Raw genomic sequence first — 24,642 nt, 5'->3', positions numbered from 1 at the left:
GCGAGCGGAGTGGAATATTGGCCCAATGCAAACCGATCGGGATCCATTTATTTCATTCGGTTGTATTCTGTAATTATTCGAGTGTACGTTGCGAGGATCTTATTTGTACATTTATTCATATACTTGTAAGGATCCCCGATCGGTGAGCAAGAGGTCCGAGTGTCGAATCGTTAGGTCGGTCTATCGTCACCAAGAGATGATTAGCTCGAATAATCATGGTCTTGGTTCGCGCAGGGATCGACCGTCACGGTTCGAAGAACGTAACGCTAAGATAGCGAACCGATTCCTTGACTCACAAGCCTACTCATCTTTCGGATTCTTGGCCCAACTCAATCGATTCATCGATTTTCCGGTGTCAAACGGGCTAGTCAAGTGCGACCCTAAATCACGCGGTGATAAACAAAATGGCAAGCTAGCAAGCTAGATTACCGAAAGGGCGTGCGGATATAGGCCGCACGTAATAGAACCCCCGAATTCGGAATTTTCGGTTCCGTACGACCATTGCCTTAGCATTAGGTGTACCCCGTACCCCTAGACCCTGGTAACTTGCCGGGCCCTCGACCTTCGGGTCGTAAAATGGCAAGTGGCGACTCCTTCTCACGTGCGTCCGTCGCGCGTCCCCGGGAAGGTGGACACTCCCAGCCGCGTTTGCTTAGGCGCGCGCATGCGTGCCCCGACGAGATTAAATTCGGGTGCACACACTTTGGCGACTCCACTGGGGACTTCTAGGGTTCGGGCTCGTTCCCGCTTGTTTGTTTGCTTGTCTATTTACCGCTTCCGCATTTCCGCTTATCTATTTTACGCACTTTTATTTTCCGCACATGCATCGCACATCATACTAGCTTTTTAGGTACCTTGTCCGACATCCCACGGGCACCCATATAGGAAGCTAGGTTAGTCAGAGGTTCCGAGTAAGGGAACGGATCGAGTCGGCTATGCCACCGAACCGGCCCCCAAAGATCCTCGCTCGATTTCAAGGAATCACACCCTTGAGTCGGGAGCCCCCCATCCCTAGTTAGCGGGTTCTCCCAGTAGCACCGAAAACCATGCATACGCAGGACCGTCAGCTTGACCAATTTTTACCTCCATGCCGTCAACCGACCCCAAGTCGAGTCCTTGAGTCAGCCCGTAGTTTTTTTTTAGGACGGGCATTTTTGTTGTTTTTATAAGAAAGAGCGATGTATACTGTAAAGAACACAACTATAGTTTATCTTTCCGCACTGCATACATTTTTCGAAAAACCTAGGACATTACGTTGATTTGATCCTAAAAAAATGTTAAGCCGACATCTCCCCCATCTAGGTAAGGAGGATCGCTCGCGTCCCTGTCTCAGACTCGATGACGTCATCATGCCATCCGCGGACATTACCCGCCTCTGGAACACATTCCGCCCAGTTGACCGTGCATTCCTTCGGCTCATCATAGGAGACTTGCCATTACTCGCTGATTCCCCCATTGACTGGAACCTACTTGAAGCTGCTATTAGTTATTGGGCATTCAGCGGGCTGTATTCAGTTTTCAGGGGTCAGAGCTGGCTCCTACAGTAGAGGAGTACGCGGTGCTCATTCAGCGACCCGCGCCGACCTTCGACATCGTGGTGCCCAACCAGTTCGCCACGATACAGAGTAGACTCGCCATCCTCTTAGATCTCCACGACGAAATTCGTCTTGAACTTCAGCATGGGCGAGGGCATAGCGTTAGGACCGCATGGCTCATAGACTTCATACAGGTTCGTTCTCTCTCAATGCCAGGGAGGAATCATACCAGCGTGACGCCTGTTACGGGTTCCTCTTGCTCATCTTTGGGACCATCCTGTTCCCACACTCGTCGGACCTCATAGACGGGGCACTTGCCCAAGTCGTCCTCCAAGTGGTAGGGGGCCATAGTTATGTGGAAGCCGTTTTGGCTGAGACCATTCGGTCTCTTGACTATGTACGAGAGGATCGACGTGGTAAAATGAGAGGAGCTCCGCATCTTCTTCAGATTTGGCTCCTCGGACACATCAGGCCATTCTGTTCATCACACCCCCCTTTTCCGCATCACTGACAAGCGCTCGCTTATCGCTCGCCTACTTCAAGTGTTTCGGCCCTCCGATCGCGACTACACTGACTGGATCCAGTTCTTCGAGAGACTCACTCCGGCACAGTTTTCGTGGGCTGCTCGTTGGAATCCCGGTGGTCCCATGACCATTGGTGTCCTACAATCATAGGACTCCCTCTGATCAGTCACTTAGGGAGCACACTTGTTTTCCCAGCCCGCGTCATCAGACAACTTGGCGGCTTACAGGATATCCCTAGGGAGGCAGATCGCCTCCCCCCCACCGCTTCACGTGGACGGATATTATAACTTTACTACCAGTTAGAGTTCTGCGGATCAGAGAAGTTCAACGTTTATGGAACACGCGCACCGTTCAAGAGCTCTATTTCCCGGGGCACCCTACCGACGACGAACGAGCTTTCTCAGCTACCGTAGCATATGTGGCGCAATTCCATCCGCAGGGACTCACACCCCGTTTGTCGACGACGTTTGCCACGGATTCCCCGCACACTGCATGCAGACGTTCCAGACGCGGAAAGCTCAGTCCAAGGAGTCATGCACACAGAGTTGCAGTCCATCAAAGAAGAGAGATCGACTCCGTTGTGAGCTTGCGGACGTTCACGCAGAACTCACTAATCACAAAGAGCTTTAGAGCGGGTTGGCTCAGATTCACGCACCCATTTTTGCCCTCGCTCGGGCCCACACCACTTTCGAACGGCCACCGAGTGCAAAGGGATGTCGGCTTCACATTTATGTTCCTTTCCTTTCTTCCGAATGTTCTATTTTGTAAAACCATGGAACTTGGAGCAATCAATGTAATGACATTAGTGTTTTGAAAGCTCATGCATCTCATACATTTTGTCATTTTACTTAATTCCGCACTTATCATTTGAGATATTGGTGTATGTCCTTACACATTCTTGGAATCTAGGTGATTACAACTGGCGTCACATCGCTACCCCCGACTCGTCAACGTCTCAGAATGGCGGAAGGAGATCACGTCGATATTTCCGAAGAAGTCAACCCTTCGGTCCCGACCCTCTCTCAACCACCGCAGACACACGCCCTGCCCCCTCTTACTCTCCCGCAGGCGTACTCCCCGCATACCCTGGCGCCCTTCCGACGCATCTCCCGCCTCCGGCACCTTCAGGGGCGCCTCTCCCACCGCCTCACCAACATCCACCGCCACCAATGACCAAGCCCGTATTGCGGCCCTCGAGGGCACGGTCAACCAAATGGCCACTAATATGGCGGAGCTGCTCGCCTTGCTCAGAGGACCTAACCGGGCCTCCTCGAGTTCTACTCCTCCCCCGGGACCGGGACCAACAGTCGATCCGATCCCGTGGGCTCCACCGATCCAAGCCCCGAGAACGTTGAAGCTCCCGCACCGCCAACGCTGTATACGTCTACGGTCCCCCTTTCACAAGTCAATTTCCGCCACCGCCGGCCCCTTCGGTAGTCCCTCTTCCACCGGCTACCTTCCTATCCGCGGAGCACATCCTGTCTGCACCTCCACCTGCTCCCATACCGGCTCCGGCTATGATCTACACGGCACCTCCGCCGACGGTTTTCCCGGCAACCACCGCATCTGCTCCAACTCATCCTCAAGCCACGGAGCTTCCTCCCTATCCAATTCTGCAGCCTCACGCCGGCCTCTCCTATCAGGCACCGCCCCCCATAAACACCACCTTCCACGAACCGGGCACGCCAACTCACGCGGCCCAGTTCGCCTCCCCAACGCATTTCTTCCCCGAGGCTGACACCGAACAGGAGCGTAGGCTGAAGCGAATGGAGGAAACGATACGGGCCCTGCAAGCGAACGATGTCCGCCCCGACGCCCGCTATGGCGACTGTAGCCTATTCCCGGGCATGCGCCTGCCCCCGAAGTTTAAGGTTCCAGAGTTCAAGACCTATGAAGGCACGACGATCCACGCCACCATCTCCGTCATTACCGAGGAAAGATGTTACAATATTGGGAATACGAGGAGTTTGTCATCCACTCCTTCCAGGATAGCCTGTCGGATCGGCCCTCGATTGGTTCATGTCACTGAAGGCTGAGGATATCCCGACGTGGGAGGATCTCTCCCGGAAATTCACCGACCAATACCGATATTGCGCGGAGACGCCTCCTACTCTTCTAGAGTTGAGCACGAAAGAAATGGCGCGGGGCCAAAGTTCGAGGAGTATGCCGCCAAGTGGCGTGCCCAAGCTGCAAAGCACATTCCCCCTCCGATCAGCGAGGCGCAGCAGATCCAGCTGTTCCACTCCACGCTGAGAGGAGTGTACTATTCACACCTGTTGGCGCACACTTCATTCATCGTTCTCCGACCTCATCGAGGCCGGAAAGAAATTGGACTTGGGCATCAAGCTCGGAAGAATGGAGGACCCCACCAGCAAAGGAGAGGAGTCATCTAAGAAGGTCCCCGCGACCTCATCATCCTCAAGCGGGAGAAGGGAAAGGAAATTTCGGTGAATACCGTCAACACCGCGCAACAGACCCCCCAGCAATATTCGATGAACTACACGGCGGCGCCTCCCGTAGCTCCCTCATACACCCCGCAGGCACCCAATATCGGCCTCAAGCCCCTACCCAATCAATCTACTATTCCGCACTGCCGCCTCCACCCCTACCTGCGGTGTCATCGCCCGTCGTCCATCATTATGCCCCTGCTCCATCCATCTCAAGCCCCTCAATATCAACCTCCGGCACCTAGGACTACTCAGCCGGCGCAACGGGCCCCGCCCCCGCAAGGTCAACAGACCGGTGCAGCGCAACCACCACGACCCCGCAAACAGTACCCGGCCCTGCCGGTCCCACTTTCCCACATCTACCGGCAAATCCGTGACAAGGTTGGGACAACGACGCCTAGCCCAAGCTTTGATCCCACCATCCAAGATCAGAGCAAGCGATGCGAGTACCACCAAGGGGCACCAGGACACACCATAGACAACTGCTGGAAGTTGAGGGAGAAGATTCAAGAGATGATCGATGCGAAGGAGCTCGTATTCAATGCTGTAAGGTCTCCGAACGTACAGGCCAATCCTCTTCCTGACCATGGGTCGGCTCCGGGGGCCTCCATTAACATGATCACCGTGTGCACGTCAAGCGAGGACGAAGGCAAACAAGATGGGTTCTCTCCCGTTGTGATTGAATACGTACCGACGGAAATCGCAGTCGGGTTCACCGGGGTAGACGCGCCTCATGCCCCGCTTGTCATAGACGTCCCCACCCGGGAGCCATACTCGAGCGATAGGGTCCCCTGGACCTATGAGGGAAGTGTCGGGAGGCTAGAGCAACAATTCGGTGTCATGGGCATAACCCGCTCAGGGCGGCTATATGAGAACCCGGCGACCACCGACAAAGGGAAGGCGCCCGTCACCGGGGAGGAGGCGAGGCCTAGCGCCCTGCCTGCTTCGTCCAAGAAAGTGACAGAGGAGGAGGCCGAAGCCTTCATGAAAGCCATCAAAGCAAGCGAGTATAAGGTGGTGGAACAGATGGCCAAATCTCCAGCCCACATCTCATTGCTCGCCCTCCTACTCAACTCGGAACCTCACAGGGAGGCCCTCATGCGGGTCCTCACGGCTGCGCAAGTCCCCAAAGGGACGCCCCCGGACCGGATAGAGGAAACCATCAACTCTATTTTCTCCAACACCATCTCGTTTTCGGACGATGAGCTCCCCTCCGAAGGATGCGCACATTCCCGGGCACTGCACATCGTCTGCAAGTGCAACAACCATATCGTGGGCCGGGTCATGATCGACAACGGTTCCGCGCTCAACGTATGCCCGGTGACCACTTTGAAGCAGATGAATGTGGATCTCAACCGCATCCGTCCTAGCAAAACCGCGGTCCGGGCCTTCGATGGTTCGAGGAGAGAGGTAAACGGTGAGATCGACCTCCTCATAGATATCGGCCCATGCTCCTTCAGCGTCACATTCCAGGTATTGGATATCCCAAACGCCTTCAGCCTACTCCTTGGAAGGCCCCGGATCCACTCGGCCGGCGCTATCCCGTCCTCACTGCATCAAAGGGTGAAATTCATCGTCGAGGAGAAGATCATCACGGTTAAGGGTGAGGAGGATTACGCCATCTATAAGGAGACGGCGGTTCCCTATATCAGTGTCGGGGATGACGAAAACCTGCCCTTCCACTCCTTTGAGACCGTCTCCGTTATTCGGGATTACGGAAAGGTCGGGCCCTCCCGCGCCGACCGCATGATAGGGAAGGTCCTTATGCGCCATAATTACATTCCCGGCACCGGACTTGGGGCGCGCGGGCAAGGAATCAACCGCCCCATTGAAGTTGAAGCGTACAAGCATAGGAGGGGACTTGGCTTTCGCCCCTCCTGCCATGAAATATTGAGGCCCGCCGGGGCAATCACCTCCACCGCCTCGCCACGCACTATGGTAGGCTCCACAGGGGCATTCCAGTCCCCCCGCTATCACATTTCTTCCCCGGGCCTCCACTCATCATCGGGAGCACCTCTGACGGCCCTTCCTCGGACTTCGACGACGCGACTGACACCTTGCCAACCGTGTATGCCGTCACCGAGGAGATTCCTTCAGGGGTTCACATCCGCCCGGCGCAGGAAAACGAGGAGCTTAACAATTGGACCTCAGTCCTGCGCTACTCGGCTGTGATCGCCGATGTGTAAGATTTATCTATGTATGAGATGTTTCCCGCGTGTCGGCGTAGCCGTAGGCCACACGACGGAAGAGGGAACTCTGTTATGGCTTCGTGATCCTCACTATCAATGAATTCCCTATATGCATTTTTTGAATCCTTGTCTATTCCACTCTCTCTTCCTTAATCTTTTGTTCATATCATTCTAAATTTCTCTAAGACAATTCTTTCAATTCTCCAGGCTCCACTCGAATCCAAATCTTCGATGCGTTGATTCGAACCTATCCGAAGAAAGTCTCGGAGAGCCCGGACCCATATACTTCGGGGAAGGGCTCGACGAAGACAGTCTAGTGCCTGAGATAGAAGAGAGTTTGCGCCGCCTCGAGGATCGCCAACTCACCTCGCTCGAGCCAACAGAAGAGATCAACGTGGGTACTCAAGAGGAGCCCCGCATCCTAAAGATCGGCACAAGCCTCGACCCAACACAACGGGTCCGAATGATCGATTTCTTGACCAAGTATCAAGAAGTTTTTGCCTGGTCCTACGCCGACATGCCGGGGCTAGACCCGTCAATAGTGAAGCACTTCCTCCCGCTAGACACCGAGAAGTTCCCGCCCAAACGATAACAATTGCGACGGCAACGGGCAAGCCTCCTTCTCCGCATCAAGGAGGAGGTTGTCAAGCAGATCAACGCGGGCTTCCTCGAGGTCTGCAATTATTCTGAATGGGTTGCAAACATCGTGCCGGTGGAGAAGAAAGATGGAAGGGTGCGAGTCTGCGTCGACTATCGGGACCTCAATAAGGCCAGCCCCAAGGACAACTTTCCCTTGCCCCACATCGACATACTAGTTGACAACACGGCGCGCCACTCTCAGTTTTCTTTCATGGACGGCTTCTCCGGATACAATCAAATTCGGATGGCCGAGGAAGACAAGATCAAGACGACATTCACTACCATGTGGGAACCTTCTGTTATCGCGTCATGCCTTTCGGTCTCAAGAACGCCGGGGCAACTTATCAGAGGGCTATGGTCACATTGTTCCACGACATGATGCATAAGGAAGTCGAGGTCTATGTTGACGACATGATTGCCAAGTCCAAAGAAGGAGAGGACCACCTCGTTAATCTGAAGCGTCTCTTCGACCGCTTAAAAGAGTACAAGCTTCAGTTCAATCCGGCGAAATGCACGTTCGGCGCTCGATCGGGAAAATTACTAGGATTCGTGGTCAGCGAGCGCGGCATCGAAGTAGATCCCGATAAAGTCAAGGCGATCAAGGAGCTTCCTCCGCCATCTTCGGTCCGCGAAGTACGAGGCTTCTTGGGGCGGCTGAATTACATCGCACGATTCATTGCGAACTTGACAGACAAATGCCAACCACTCTTTCGCTTGCTCCGCAAGAACGCGGCGATCGAATGGGACGAAGAATGTCAGAAGGCCTTTGACACCATCAAGGCATACCTGGTCCAACCGCCGGTATTGGTCCCGCCTACACCAGGCCGTCCCCTCGTACTCTACCTAACGGTGCGTCGTCAATCATTAGGATGCATGCTGGGATAGGAGGAGGAGTCCACGCACACGGAACGCGCGATCTACTATCTGAGCAAAAAGTTCACCGATGGAGAGTCAAATTATCCGGAAATCGAGAAGATGTGCTGTGCGTTGGTGTGGGTCATGCAAAGGCTCCGACAATACACGCTTTATCACACGGTCCGCTTGCTATCAAAGGCGGATCCCCTGAAATATTTGCTCGACGGTCCCTCCTCCACGCGCAACCTCGCCAAATGGCGTTGTCAATTGACGGAATACGATATCGAGTACGTGTCCCGCACTTCGGTCAAGGGGCAAGCGATCGCGGATCATTTAGCAGAATTCCCAATTGAAGACCACACACCCATAAACCCCGACTTCCCGGATGAGGGAATCCTCCGAGTAGACGACGAGGGAGAGGAGCCGGGATGGAAGATGTATTTCGACGGTGCTGTCAATTCCACGGGATCAGGCATCGGCGCGGTACTGATATCCCCGGACGGGCGCTATTACCCGGTAGCGGCAAAGATCGACTTTCCCTGCACCAATAATGTGGCTGAGTACGAGGCATGTATTCTCGGCCTCCAAGCGGCGATTGATTTCAAAGTAAAAGAGCTCGAAGTGTTCGGTGACTCCATGCTCACTATCTTCCAAACGCTGGGGCAATGGAAGACGAAAGACGCGAAGCTAGTGCCGTATCACGAGTACCTCGAGAAGTTAACCGAGAACTTCGAGGACATCTCATTCACCTATACTCCGCGCATGACAAATCAATTCGCGGACGCGCTTGCGACGCTCGCCTCCATGGTGAGCATCACGAGGGAGAACCTTATCGAGCCCCTCGAGATCGAGATAGCAGAAGGACCGGCACATTGCAACACGATTGGAGCATCCGAGGCGAAGCCGTGGTACGAAGACATCAAGAACCTTCTGCGAACCGGCCAATACCCCCCATTCGCCGACCGCCGCGATCGGAAGACTCCCAGACGCCTCGTGATACACTATTTCTTGAGCGGCGAGATACTTTACCGCCGCTCCTTCGACTCCACACTCCTCCGGTGCATCGACGAGCACGAATCGCGACGTCTCATGGAGGAAGTGCACGGGGGAAACTGTGGACCTCACATGAACGGCCTCATGCTCGCTAAGAAGATCATGCGCCTGGGTTATTATTGGTCCACCATGGAGACTGATTGTGTCAAGCATGTCAGGCATTGCCACCGATGTCAGGTCTACGCCGATCAAATCAAAGCGCCGCCCAACGAATTGCGCCCCATGACGGCACCATGGCCTTTTTCAATGTGGGGAATGGATGTGATCGGCCCGATCAACCCCAAAGCGTCCAACGGTCACATGTTCATTTTGGTGGCAATTGACTACTTTACCAAGTGGATCGAAGCCATCACTCTTGCGTCAGTCACCGCAAAGGCCGTGGCCCGTTTTCTCAGACGCGACGTCATCGCCCGATACGGGGTCCCTGCGACAATCATCACAGACAACGCCAAGAACCTGAACAACAAGGTCATCGACGAGCTTTGTGCACAATTCAAAATCCGACACCGCAATTCCACCCCGTACCGTCCCCAAATGAACGGTGCGGTGGAAGCGGCGAATAAGAACATCAAAAAGATCATCGAAAAAATGACGGTGAACTATAAGGATTGGCACGAGATGCTCCCCTATGCACTCTTGGCGTACCGAACGTCCATACGGACCTCAACCGGGGCCACCTCGTACTCACTAGTCTATGGCATGGAGGCCGTGCTCCCAATCGAAGTAGAGATCCCTTCCATGAGGATTCTTGCCGAGGCCGAGCTCGAAGAAGCGGAATGGGCAAAGCAGTGGTACGAACAGTTAAATTTCATTGATGAGAAGAGGCTGAAAGCGCTATGCCACGGACTGTGCTATCAACAAAGAATGGCTCGAGCCTTCAACGCAAGAGTCCGCCATCGCGATTTCAACCCCGGCGACCTCGTCTTAAGGAAAGTCCTACACGTCACGCCGGACTCTCGAGGGAAGTTCTCATACAAATACGATGGCCCTTTTGTCGTCAAAGAGGTTTTCTCCGGAGGAGCGGTCATCTTGAGCGACATGGATGGCACTGAAAATGCCCTTCCCGTCAACGCTGACGCCATTAAGAAGTATTATCCGTGAACACTTGTGTATTCTTTATTCTTCGGGCTCCGCGCCCCTTTCATTGTAAGACATTTCTATTTCCGCGGACGAGCTTCAATTCCCACCATCTGTCCAACACTAAGCTTTCTTGAGAGAAAAATAAATTTTCCCGCTAGGTCGAAAACCTCTTTGAGGCGGCCTAGGCAAAAACTAGGGAACGAGTGGCGCGACTTAAAATCCCGCAAAGGGGGGTCGCGGCAAAAGGAGAGCACAAATCACTTCCTCGCTAGGTCAAAAACCTCTTTGAGGCGGCCTAGGCAAAAGTTAGAGGACCCGAGGGGTACGATCCCACCCAAACATGGGGAATCGTAGCAAAAGGTGAGCATTCATGTGAGAGAAATTAAATAAAATACCCCGCTAGGCTGTTGCACATCCCGCGGCCTAGGCAAAAGTTAGGGGAAAAATGTCGGCTTGACCACGAAAGAAAAGCGATACTCTCCCTGTGAAGCTACACCGAGTAGTGGTTCGGCACTCTCCGACGCAAGCAAACTCTCTTCAACTCTCCAAGCTCGAGACCCGCTTCGAAATGGGGGTCGAATCAACATATCCTTGACTTGGAGGATCCCATAAGATCCCTCCTCTTACCTTTACGCACATATTCCACGGGCTACCCGTTTCTAAAAAGCCATTCTTCGATAGGGACACGACCACCTTACAATGGTCACCGATATCAAATCCCCGACACATCTCTACATAGATTCTTCTTACGTATGCCTGTCTCGCCGATTAAGTGCGACTGACACCCTTTTGTAGGTTCCTTTATCTCCATGCACAGGTGTGATCGGGAATCCCAAGAGGCATCTCCTTCTTGACGAACACGCGTTTGGCTTGTGCAGCAGATCGAGGCACCGAACCGAATGAGGGGCAGGATAAGGAACCCTTTTGATCCCGACTCGAGGAAACGACAAATGACAAGCTCGACTAAGAACGGGACAATCTGCCTCTGCCGACGTCCCCGACGAACCGCTTAGCATCCTTTCCCGCCCTTACTTCCTCTCGCTCTCTCTACTTTATTGCTTTCCACGGGTTTCGGCCTAGTCACTTTACTGCTTTCAGGACTTCGCGTCCCCGGACTTTGCGTCCGGTTACTGCTTTCCGGACTCCGCGTCCACTTTATTGCTTTCAGGACTTCGCGTCCCCGGACTTTGCGTCCGGTTACTGCTTTCCGGACTCCGCGTCCACTTTACTGCTTTCAGGACTTCGCGTCCCCGGACTTTGCGTCCGGTTACTGCTTTCCGGACTCCGCGTCCACTTTATTGCTTTCAGGACTTCGCGTCCCCGGACTTTGCGTCCGGTTACTGCTTTCCGGACTCCGCGTCCACTTTACTGCTTTCAGGACTACGCGTCCCCGGACTTTGCGTCCGGTTACTGCTTTCCGGACTCCGCGTCCACTTTACTGCTTTCAGGACTTCGCGTCCCCGGACTTTGCGTCCGGTTACTGCTTTCCGGACTCCGCGTCCACTTTACTGCTTTCCGGACTCCGCGTCCACTTTATTGCTTTCAGGACTTCGCGTCCCCGGACTTTGCGTCCGGTCACTGTTTTCCGGACTCCGCGTCCACTTTATTGCTTTCCGGACTTCACGTCCACATTTACTGCTTTCCGGACCTCTCGTCCATTTCACTGCTTTCTGCGGGCTTCGGCCCTTCACCCACCACTTCACATTCCCCAAATCCCGCTCACGCCACTATCTCATGACAGGGGGAGGGGCGAGCCACCACGGAGAGCGACGACAGAAGCGGTCGCCGGGACCAAAAAGGGTGCCTCTCATGATCTTTGACTACATCCTCTAACCGAGCATGCAACCAAAGAGGGGCAAGCTGTCAGCACCCCATTCCGGCCCACCGGCTCCCCACACGAGGATTTCCGACCGAAGCCCGGGGCACTATTCATCATCCGGCAATCAAAGGCGAACGCGCGGTCACGGAACCACGAGCAATAGGAGAAGAGCATGGTCCACCGAGAAAAGCGAAGGAGAGCCATCAGAAGAACGAATGAACGAGGAATCCCGAAAACAACGGAGTTGGCGCTGTGGCACCATTCATCACTGAGTCACCGAAGCACCGAAAGGTGCCCAATATGGGGCTCCAAAAATCCCTCCCAGTGCCAAAATGACCAATGACACGTCCGGGCGCATTTCCGGGACATACTGCTTAAGCCGGGACACCCCGATCCCCCACGGACGCCTTTTCTAACAGAGCTCCCGGGGTTCGCTCCACTGACAAGCAAACGGCCCCTCAAAACGGGTCTACAGGCGCCCAGGGACCACCAGGGCCGGGGAACAAGTTTCAGACAACCTTCCGGAACTCGGCTCGATCTCCCGAAGTACGCTTCAGTGATCACGAACGCCTCCCGGTGAACCTTCGGGTATTTCCACGGAAAGCAGAGACCACAACGATCTCTGAGTACCTCACGATAACCTCCAAGCACCTCAAGGCATTCGGGGCACATTGAGAGAATCCCGGTCAAAGTCCCTAGGTCTTCCCGGGCCAACGGTCCCCGACCGAGGACGACGAGCCAACAATCACCCGCGGGGCAAAAGGGTCGCCGAAACGAATGCAAGAATGCACAAAGATCATCACGGATCCAGGGACGCTAAACTCCACTCCAAACGTCCGAACAGGGCAAAACCGACTCCCGAGGCGCCGAATCGCCTGAACGTCCGTTCACGCGACGCATGGCGATATTAGATTCATCCAAATCTTCGTCTTTCAAGCTTTCCAAATCTTCAAATTAATCGGACATCGGAGGTCGGACGCGAGCTCAATCAAGTCTCAAGCGTTTGCCGGCTTTTCTCCTAATCGGATGGGACCCACAGCCTAGCCAAGCCAAGCCATTGAGCCGCGGCTCAACCCCAAGCCACGGCTCAACCCTCGGCTCGACATGACAGCCCCCAAGCCGCGGCTGATTCCCTCACCGGCGGCTCACCCGTCGGCTCCAAGCCTCCCCATCCACAAATTTGAATTTTCCCTCACATCTTTCACTTCCTATCACATCCTTACACATCCATCACCTATCCATCACTTCCCTCTTGCTTCCCCTACACTCCACATGACTATTTCCCCATTCTAATCCCCTCCAAATTTCGGCAGCCTTAGTTTAGGCATCAAAACCGCAATTAACTTCCTCTAATCGAGCCATTAGCCATCCCTATAAGTCCCCTTCCATCATTAACTTTAATCACTTCTTCAATTTCACTCTCTCTCAAGCCAATCTCTCTCAAGAACTCTCTCAAACCTCAGCCCATCCCCTCACTTCCGTCCACCCTTTGCCAAGGCCGAAACCGGCCAAAACCGCCGGAAAATCACCCGGTATTCCGGTAACCACCCGACCCGACTTAACCCAAAAATTCTCAAACTTCATAGCCTACATATTTCCTACCCCCTAAGTCCATTTCCGGACTTGGATTTTCGATTTGAGGTCCCCAAGACCCCGTTCCAGCCGAAATTGCAATCGGGTCCCGAGACCCTCACCGCGCGCACCGAACACTAACGGCGTGCCATTTCATCCCACGACCTCGGAGAGTCGTGCCATCACATTTAAAGGGTTCCTCACAACCCTCACCCTCCCCCGTGAAGAGGTGGTCACGATCCGAGGGCCGACCCACCGTGCACGACCTCCGTTTTGCCCATTTTTACTAACCGGGTTTATGTGTTTTAACTGAAACTTCTCTCATCATTTCCGACTTATTCAGGGTTCGGCACGCTCGGAGCTTTCCGTGACCACCTAGATCTGTCTCTTAGGAGTCCAACTAGCCCGACCTTGCACCGTTCCGTGGTCGGAGCGAGCGTGCCAAGCCGTTTTCCCGCGGTTGCCGCAGCCGCGCCTACCCGGGTCGCCTACTGCCCTTCGCCCTAACCGAGTCTTCCGACTCTCAAAGACCACTTCCCCAACTCTTTCCCTCTTGCAACGAGGCTAGGTAACATCCCTTTACAACATAGAAGAGTTAGGACTTTCTATCTTTACTTGTATGAAGTGTTTATACGTTTTTAAAGGTTGGTATGCATGCAAGATTTTATTTTTCTTTTAGATCCGAACTTGCCATGCATCCTCATGCAACGTACGTGTTCCATCTTGTTATTCTACGTCTATATGATCGTGTAAACATGCATGTATACGTGATGTGGTCCGAATCTAGGGGAATGAAACGGATATAGACTCGAGAGAGCCACGGAACCTCCCGGCCGAGCCTCATAGGTGATGGGCCGTGAGCCTCCTTGGCTCCTTCGAGTCCACAACCGCTTCATTCTCTCGGATTAGACCATCTCCACGTTCGGGAAGGTCCTAACCGTGGCTAAGAGGTGTCTAACGAAGGGAATGGCTCGGAATCTAGGAGGGAGAGCCCTTAGATGGTTCGGTTATGTCAAAGGGGCTCACGGCCATACCCTTGCGATGGGTGACTCGTGAGGCTCCTTGGCCTAACCGAACCCCTAGGGCTCTTCTTTCTCCTTGATGCCGTGTATTCCCCATGTAATATCACTAAGACCACCATGAAATAAATTAAGGTCATTCGTTAATTCCATAAATATGACTCGTTGTATGCTTTGTGTGTTTATTCATGTAAACCGTGATCGTGTTAGTCCCGATTTAGGGAAATATACATCGTTCTCATGTGCGGATTGTTTGATGCATGCAATGATCGGCTAGGAATGACACGAAAGACCCATCGAGATTCGAACCGGGTCAAGGAGCGTTCGGCCGATCACATTTGGGGATGGCCGAGCCCTCCTTCCACTCCTTGGAGCCTCGTTTGGTCTTTCCGTCCTTCCGAAGACGACCCTTGGAATTGTTTTTTTTTTATCATATTCCCCTTTAATCATATTCTACATGATTATTATTTATTAGGCTTGCTAGATCCGGACGTCGCACGTCGGAACCGTAATTGCAACGTGAATCAATAATCACTGAAGGATTTCACAAATGGGAAAACGGGATGTGCATCTTTCGGTTAACTAAGTCACATGGACTAAATAATCGGGTTAATTGATCCTTAATTGGTAAAACGCATCGATGATTTACGGAACGGCGTGAATGCCCTTTTCCAATAAAATTCACAATTTCAAAATACCGAGATGCGTAACACGAATAGAATTGATGTCTAGGGAATACTCACGTGCCGTGACTCGAGTCCGGGCCCAATTTGAGGCGGCCCGAGTCGGGGCACGAGAGTCCTCCTTAGACACCTTCGTGCAACACGATCTCCAATTTGTATACAAACACCACGATTTTATCATCCAAGGGCATAATCGTCATTCCGTGATTCACCGATACCTTAGGTTTAGGGAGTTGGAAACACCTAGAACTATGAATGAAAAAGGGCAACCCGTTCGGGTACGAGTTTCATTCGTGTGGCCCATTTCGTTCGTCTTCGGTGTTTCCTTCTTCCTATTGTAGATTCAGTGGGGATCATTTTATTTCAGTTACAAAACACGAACAACCGGATCAATCATGCATTTGGCCTAATCAAACACTAGATAATGAATAGGCGGAATGGTAGATTCCAATCTAGAGTCAAAACACGAGTTTGGCTAATTCGGTGAAACCACAGTGACACTTAACTGAATAAGAGTCATAAAACAAACACACATATGTAATTGGCTTAGAACCTTATCCTAGCCCGCCCTCTATGCTTGCCTAGGGCAGATACATTGTTTGTTAATGAACCCCGGCTAATAACTGATTAAATCACGTACATTCGGCCTAATACACGATTTGTTTGTATTCACTGACACTTATCAGTTGTTGTCAGTTGCTTCCTGTATCGTGTCAGTTATATCAGTTTTCTTCTGTTTTGTTCTTGCTTTTGATGATTTATTGCGGTTCGGGCCTGAACCCATAGGTCACGTGTTGCACGGGGTCCAACGCCCCAAACCACCGAACACGAGGTCCAACGCCTCTTGACTCACCGAGCGCGTGCAACCCGAGTGCGGAATGGGATCTAGCCTCGATTCACCGTCACACTCCGAATACGGCCTATGTGGAAGGCGGATTCGGATTGAGCGCGTGAAACGTGTTTAGATATCACCCGGGAGCTCGATTGGTCCGACGGTTACAGTGGGAACTAATCGGTTCTCCTGCAAAACACCGGTTCAATCGGACCCGACCCCCGGCTCTTTGAGCCCGCGTTGCCTTAATTTGTTTATCGGTTATTCAAAACATACGGCGAGCCGGAGTGGAATATTGGCCCAATGCAAACCGATCGGGATCCATTTATTTCATTCGGTTGTATTCTGTAATTATTCGAGTGTACGTTGCGAGGATCTTATTTGTACATTTATTCATATACTTGTAAGGATCCCCGATCGGTGAGCAAGAGGTCCGAGTGTCGAATCGGTTAAGTCGGTCTATCGTCACCAAGAGATGAGTAGGCTCGAATAATCATGGTCTTGGTTCGCGCAGGGAATCGACCGTCACGGTTCGAAGAACTGTAACGCTAAGATAGCGAACCGATTCCTTGACTCACAAGCCTACTCATCTTTCGGATTCTTGGCCCAACTCAATCGATTCATCGATTTTACGGTGTCAAAACGGGCTAGTCAAGTGCGACCCTAAATCACGCGGTGAATAAACAAAATGGCAAGCCTAGCAAGCTAGAGTACCGAAAGGGCGTGCGGGATATAGGCCCGCACGTAATAGAACCCCCGAATTCGGAATTTTCGGTTCCGTACGACCATTGCCTTAGCATTTAGGTGTACCCCGTACCCCTAGACCCGGGTAACTTGCCGGCCCTCGACCTTCGGGTCGTAAAATGGCAAGTGGCGACTCCTTCTCACGTGCGTCCGTCGCGCGTCCCCGGGAAGGTGGACACTCCCAAGCCGCGTTTGCTTAGGCGCGCGCATGCGTGCCCCGACGAGATGAAATTCGGGTGCGCACAGACGTACACTGGGGCATCCCCGGTTGAAGTTCGCGCCAACACAACCTCGGCAAGCGACGTACAGTGGGGCCTCCCTGGTTGAAGTTCGTCCCGAGGTCGCCATAGTGGGTCACTCCAGCAAGTGACGTTGGAACGCTCCTTGTCATTTGCGTCAAGACCAGGCCTCCTCCACAACAAGCACCAAGACAACCCCGGCCACTGATTCCCTATGGCAATTTTGTATTTTCCTTCTAGACTATAGGGGAATTCACCTGAAGGTTGCAAGGGCAAATGACGCGAAGTTCAACTTTCGAGTGCACGGGAGTCAAACTTCCAAGAAAGCCGGTCCTCACAAAATAGGGCTAGCAACACACAACAAGTCTCCACGAGGCAAAGCACACCAAAGTGGCCTCGGCGATACAAAGTCGAGGAGTTTCAAACAAAGACACGGGGCACAAAACAAACCCCAGCTGCAAAGAAAAAAAAACATAGCGAAAAGAAGTGGGAAAAACCCGCCAATGAAGAGAGAGAGAAAAGACGCGGGAAAAACCCGCCGAAGAACAAAACAAGGCAACGCCGACGTTCACCAAAAGCACCGGCCCCGCCAATTTAAAAGCAGTCAATAAACCCCGAAAAAAAATAAAAAAATAAAAAATAAAAGGGGGAAGCAGCAGACACAACTCCTCGACTGAGACAGAACACAATGCACTCGGAGGTTGAATCCTTCGAACCCTTCGCCCTTACAAACTCGAGAGATAAAAGAATCGAGCCCGCTAGGTCGAAAACCCCTTTTGGGGCGGCCTAGGCAAAAGATAGGGCAAAAGAGAGGCACGACCGGAAACCCTCTAGGGCGGTCGTGGCAAAAGGAGAGCTCATCCCCTTTAGGTTGAGAGGTACGGCCCCGAGGTGGGTGACCGTAGCAAAAGGAGAGTTAAACGAGAGATGGATAAAATGACTCCCTGGTTCCTCACACATCGTGCGAACTAGGGATCCTCAACGGAAGTGGCCAGATTATCTACTCCAACAAAATCCTCGATCAGCCCTCTAATACAGCTCAACCGTTCAGCGCGGATTCCTCCTCAAGCACAGTGGGCAAACCGAGCGTGCCATCCAAGCAGTTTGGGATAGTCTACACAACAAAAGAACAGAGGAAAAGGGGTACATCTCGCTGCAGGCGTGAACTCGTGTATCCTTCTAGCTTGGGGCAGCGCGTTCCCCCAAGCTTTCTCTTTTCTCTTTGTCTTTGCATAACCCCAAAATGGGTCACAGCCACCCTTCAACAGGCTACTACAAAGCCGAAATCCCAGACATTCCTTTCCGAGGTCTAGTAATAGCATTCTGGAAATGGTCAGACCGAGTCTGATCAAATCTAAACAGAAATCTCCAAACGAGTTACAAATGCAGCCGCCCTACGGTACCCTATTGAGAAGGGTTCAAAGCCGACGGGTGCGTCGAACAACCGATAGAGCTGCTAGGGCATTGTCGAGGATGTCTCGATATGCCCAATACATAGCTAATGGGAGCCCATGGAGGCCACGCATCTAGGCCTCCGAGAACGAGACCCGTCTGCATTATTAAAGCAAAATTCTTCACGAGTCACTTAGGTGACCCAAAACTGAAGATCTGCGTGTTGCAACAACATTTTCATGCTTACCTGTGTCTATCACTTGTTAGTATTTCTCACATGATTTACTAGTAATGTCAGGATCACAGGTACTGCAAACAGCATGAACTACGACAGACTCTGATTCCCGATTCCATGGGATACGTAGGCGCTCTGTCTTAGAGCTCGAGTCTCGCAATACAAGACGCCGACTTTCGGTGAACTTCTTGCAGGTCAAAGCATGACCGCCCAAGCAGCAGATCTGGCCTCTGGCAAAGCATAATCATTCCTCAACAGCAAAGCCGGTTTCCGGCAGCCCAATAGGTAACCGCCTAGCGGCGAGCCCGACTTTCGGCAGATCAAACGCATCACTGCCACAGAGGTAAGGCTTTAGTGAAATGACTTCGTCCCAGCATCAACGCCTGCCTCCGACAAATCAAAGCTCCTTGGAAGATGTCTCCCCAAGATCGATTCATCTCTACTTCATGTGACGGGTGACAATCTCAACCCAAAAGAAGAATCTTCAAAGCAGCACTCCAGGCACTCAGTTGCATCGCAATCAGTTGGCAAGTAACGAATCATTCTGCCACCACATCGATTGCAGCACGGACAAGCTCAGTGATAGAGGAATCACAATGATTCCTTCCACACCTCACGCAACACCCCAACGTTTGCATTTACTTTTTGCAATGCATCCCATGCAATTTACTTTTCTGCATTTCGGGTACGTCCCGACTACTTTCCTGCATTTCGGGTACGTCCCGACTACTTTCCCGCATTTCGGGTACGTCCCGACTACTTTCCTGCACTTCGGGGTACGTCCCGACTATTTTTCCGCACTTCGGATACGTCCCGACTACTTTCCCGCACTTCGGGTACGTCCCGACTACTTTTCCGCATTTCGGGTACGTCCCGACTAATTTCCCGCATTTCGGGTACGTCCCGACTACTTTTCCGCATTTCGGGTACGTCCCGACTTCGGGTACGTCCCGACTACTTTTCCGCATTTCGGGTACGTCCCGACTACTTTTCCGCATTTCGGGTACGTCCCGACTACTTTCCCGCATTAGACTTTCCCGCATTTCCGGTACGTCCCGACTACTTTCCCTCATTTCGGGTACGTCCCGACTACTTTTCCGCATTTCGGGTACGTCCCGACTTCGGGTATGTCCCGACTACTTTTCCGCATTTCGGGTACGCCCCGACTTCGGGTATGTCCCGACTACTTTTCCGCATTTCGGGTACGTCCCGACTACTTTTCCGCACTTCGGGTACGTCCCGACTACTTTTCCGAACTTCGGGTACGTCCCGACTACTTTTTCGCATTTCTGGTACGTCCCGACTACTTTTTCGCATTTCGGGTACGTCCCGACTACTTCCCGCATTTCGGGTACGTCCCGACTACTTTTCCGCATTTCGGGTACGTCCCGACTACTTTCTTGCACTTCGGGTACGTCCCGACTACTTATCTGTTTAGGGGTCCATCCCCTCAGGTTCATCCTGACTTTTACATTTCTGCATCAGGTATAACATCCCCACATATCCAAAGTAAGAGGGAGAAGACTGTTATCGGAAATTCCATGTCAATCATTGCTATCAAATTGGGGCGCTTCTGAAGTCTTTGGCTGCATCCTCTACTTGAGCATGCAGTCAAAGAGGGGCAAGCTGTCAGCACCCCATTTTGGCTCACCTTTCCAAACGATGATATCAGCAATGATCCAAGCCACAACCTGAGCAGAATACAGAAAAACGACTTAACAGAGCAGAAAATCACTATTCATCCTCAAGTCGGCAAAATCGAGCAAATGACACATGCATATGACAGAAGGACTCCAGGGGTCACCAAAGGGTAATAGAGTGACTAGAGAGCTCAGCAATATCCAAAATCGGCATTTTCAGTATATCACACGGACAGTTCTATTTTCCGATAGTTCGCTCGATCATCAGAAGACAGCCAATATTGGACCCCAAAAATCCACTCTAATGCCAAACAGATGAAAAGTGTCCCCAAAGGCATTTTGCAAATCATCTGCTCTATACAGAACAACTTTCTGTATACAGACAACTTTTCAGTGGAAGTCCAAAAATGCCGGTTTCTCGAAGAAAAGTTAATTCCAAATATCAGATGCGGCCATGCCCCTCAATCATACAGAGCACGAGCAATGCTTCATATTATCTTTTAGAAGCCCTACAGACACTCTGATTGACTTCCGAATGACAAAACGGGCATACCCTTCTTCGGAAGAGCGTAACCGGAGACTGGTCTGATGGAATTACGGCAAACGAAGTTCACACTACATTGCCCTGAAAACTCCAGCGGACATTCGCAATTGGGCAAAACAGACAGCAAAACCCTTCACGGTTTCCCGAGTAACCTCCGAGGGGCACAAAAGGCCATTTTCAGTGAAAATCCATATCCGGAGGTCCTCTTTGGGGAAACTTGACGCCGGATGCTTACCTTACACAATGCTAGCCTTCTCAAGGCTCAATGTGGAATTGTCGGAATGAATCACACAACTCATCTAGACCCCTCGAGCAGTGCTTTAAGGGTCTCAGATGCACTTTTCATATCCTTAGAGGCCCAATCTCAGCAAACAGAGATAGCAGTAATCTCCGGATCGCCCAAGAAACTCAGAAAGCAATCTGAGAAATCCAGTTTCGGCCTCCTAGGACATCTCCGGCTCTATATTTGTATTTACCGGCTTAAGGGACAAGGGCCCATGTAATTTGACAATTTATGTCAAAATGACCAACGTGGGATGCAGATACAAGATATGCTGTCAGAAGTGGGTAACCTCGCTCTGAATGCATAAAAGGAGCAAAACCGGCTTCCAAGCCTCATACAGACATTTGGCAATTTCTCACGGAAAATGCCAATCTCGGACTCATTAAATCCATTTCCTCGCGTATATCGATAATTCGACGTTCAATTCAAACCACGAACTTCGAATGCGCGATCAATCGAGACCCGAGCTTTTTCCCGGTTTCTCCTCTTCGGTCGTGGGACCCACGGGCTACTCAAGATGAGTCACCCTTTACTCTAGAAGCTTCATCTTCTTCTTCAATGCAAGAAGCCAACTTGCACTCTTGCTTGAAAATATCCAAGAGTTTGAAGACAACACTCAAGCCTCCATCAATGCTCATCAATGCTCATCAATGTCTTATCTCTTCTTCATTAATGCAATGGAAGAGGATGAGGCTTGATATTTTCTAAGCATGGGGGTTAAGAGCACTTGCTTTTGCTAATTGTGTCATTAGCTTTGCCTATAAATGGCCCAAAAGTGATTAAGATAATCACTTCTCCTCTGGCACACTCTCTCCAAGCTTTCTCCCTCAAGAAAAGCTCTCAACTCCATAGCCAAGAACCAGCAAGTTTAAAACACTTCAAAACCAAGAGAGAAAAATCGAAGCAAACCCGAAGAAAGCTTTGAGTTTCTTAAGTCGGAAGCCGATGTTCATCATCCCGACTTAAGTTCAAAACTTCTCAAACTCCATGGACCACATGTTTTGGACCCAAGGAGTTCATTCATGAAATTAGATTTTTGGTTTGAAGTCATTTGCTCATCATTTCAGGTTGATTTCCTCATTTCGGGTGAAGATCGTGCTCTCGGGTGAACAGTGCACCCGTAGCCGCACACTCGCGCGTCCAGCCGCGCACACGTGCGCACAGCAGTGCGCACAGCCGCGCGCCCGCGCACGCCAGCCGGCCTCCCGTGCACCTAGCTCCCCGAACGTGCATGTCCTTGCACCCGAGCATTCTTTCAAGCGTTCAACCGAGTCACCCGACTCTCGAACACTTCCCCGACTCTTTCCTCGTATCCCGAGGCTAGGTAAATCACTCTTGACTTAGAGGAGTTATGGCTTTTTATATTATTTGCATGGCTATGGAGTAATATGGTGCACAAAGCATGTTCACTTGCAAGACTTCATGTTTATGTACTTTTTACATTATATCATGCATGTTTATCCTCGATTAACATGTTAGCATGTCGGGAAACGTTTGGATCGACCCTCGGAAGACCTTCCCGACCCGAAATAAGCAAAAGAGCTCTCGGGTTTGCCTCAAGAAGAGGTAACCGACACTTGGCTTGCTTTCCTCGGGTTAAGAACGACCTTCTTGGCCCGATCCAAGTTCGATTCCCGAGTCTTCTCGTGTTTTCTTACATGCATGAAGTCGGTATTGTTTTATCGATTCCTTAAATAACTTGTTTGTGCATGTTTGCATGTTCGAATGCGTTATTCAAATCATGGCAATACCGATTTTCGTTTAATCGTGTCATTTATCATGTTTGTCGTTTGAGCATGCGAGAAATGATTCGAAACGAGACGGGTAAACCTCGTGGAACCCCATTCGGGCCATAGGACTTCTCGGCTATCTCCAAAGAGAAGTGGCTGAGAGCCTCTTAGACTCGTACGGGTTGCATGAGGCTTCCTCTTCCCGTTTTGAGTCTGTTCTCGGCTTTCGTGTAATTTGCAATTTGCATTATCGTCGCAATATCGCATGAAAATGTCTTTTCAAAACAAAGCATGCATGGATTCGGGTAACGATGACTCATTCGGGTCCATTCGGTTATGAGGGTAGTTTCGGTCATTGGACCAAATTATCCTCGATCCTTATGGAATCGTCTTGGTCGTCGAGTCGTGAATCGTTTTCACAATTAATGCATTCGGCATAACCCTTAAGCATCAATTCCACAAACGGGTTAATCGGGACGCTCACATGATTAAACCCACTTTACACTGATAAAGTTTACACGAATTGGCCATTAACCGATAACTCGCGTCGATGAGTTGTCAAATGACGTCGGTGCCCTGTTCAAACTTATCAATTTCAAAACCCGAAACGCGCGGTCCGATGTAGCATGGACGTCTGAAAAGGGCTTCTGTGTCTCAACTTGAGTTTTTACCTGATTCCAGGTAACTCAGGTCATGATGCAGAAGATCTTTCTAGATCACTTCCGGGCAGACCGACCGGTTCTTTGGCTTTGTCGGGGTTCTTGCATAACCCTGGACGATCTAGGGAATTGGTCGACACCGGCTACAAGCCGAGGTGGCCCGCACTGCGATGTTTCCCCTTTTCTGAAAACAATTTTCAAATAAAGGGCAAAATCGTCATTTCACAATTCAACGACACTCTTAAGGTTAGCATGACAGAAACACTACAGTACGGGATAAGAACGGGCTACCTGTTCAGGTGCAGGTTCATCTACATAGCCTTTTCTTATCTAACTGATGAGTTTCTGTCATCCTAACATAGACTCGGGTAACTAGAACGGTTATCTCTATCAAGAAAACATGCAAAATGCTGATTAACCTTTCACTCGACCTAACCAAACACTCGATAATGGTTAGGAGGAATTCTAGATTCCAAATCTAGAGTCAAAACACGAGTTTGGCTAATTCAGTGGAAATTCAGTGTCACAATACAGAACAACTGTAAAATCAATCCACACACATGAGATTTGACTCTCTTTGTCAGGTTCTCAAAACAAAGCCGAATGCTAAAACGTTGGCACGTGCTTGTTTGTCTAGGGTAGGATTTGCATGCCAAAATACCCTGGATTAACAATTTGTTAAAACACGTACACTCGATAATAACAAACACCTTGTCTGTTATTAACATGTTGCGTGTTATCTTTCCGCACCTGTTTGCCATGCGGGTCGAGCCTGATCCCTAGGCCGAATAATATTAGGGTTCAGCGCCCTAATCATCGAGCACAGGGTTCAACACCCTAATCAACGCTCACAGGGTCCAACGCCCTATTCAGTAAGAGCGTCCATTGAATTTCAGTTCTTCGGTCTTTTCCCTAAACTCACGGTGAGT

This window comes from Punica granatum, chromosome 4, assembly GCF_007655135.1.
Source record: "Punica granatum isolate Tunisia-2019 chromosome 4, ASM765513v2, whole genome shotgun sequence".
In the NCBI taxonomy this organism is placed as follows: Eukaryota; Viridiplantae; Streptophyta; class Magnoliopsida; order Myrtales; family Lythraceae; genus Punica; species Punica granatum.
This window is presented reverse-complemented; position numbering follows the sequence as displayed.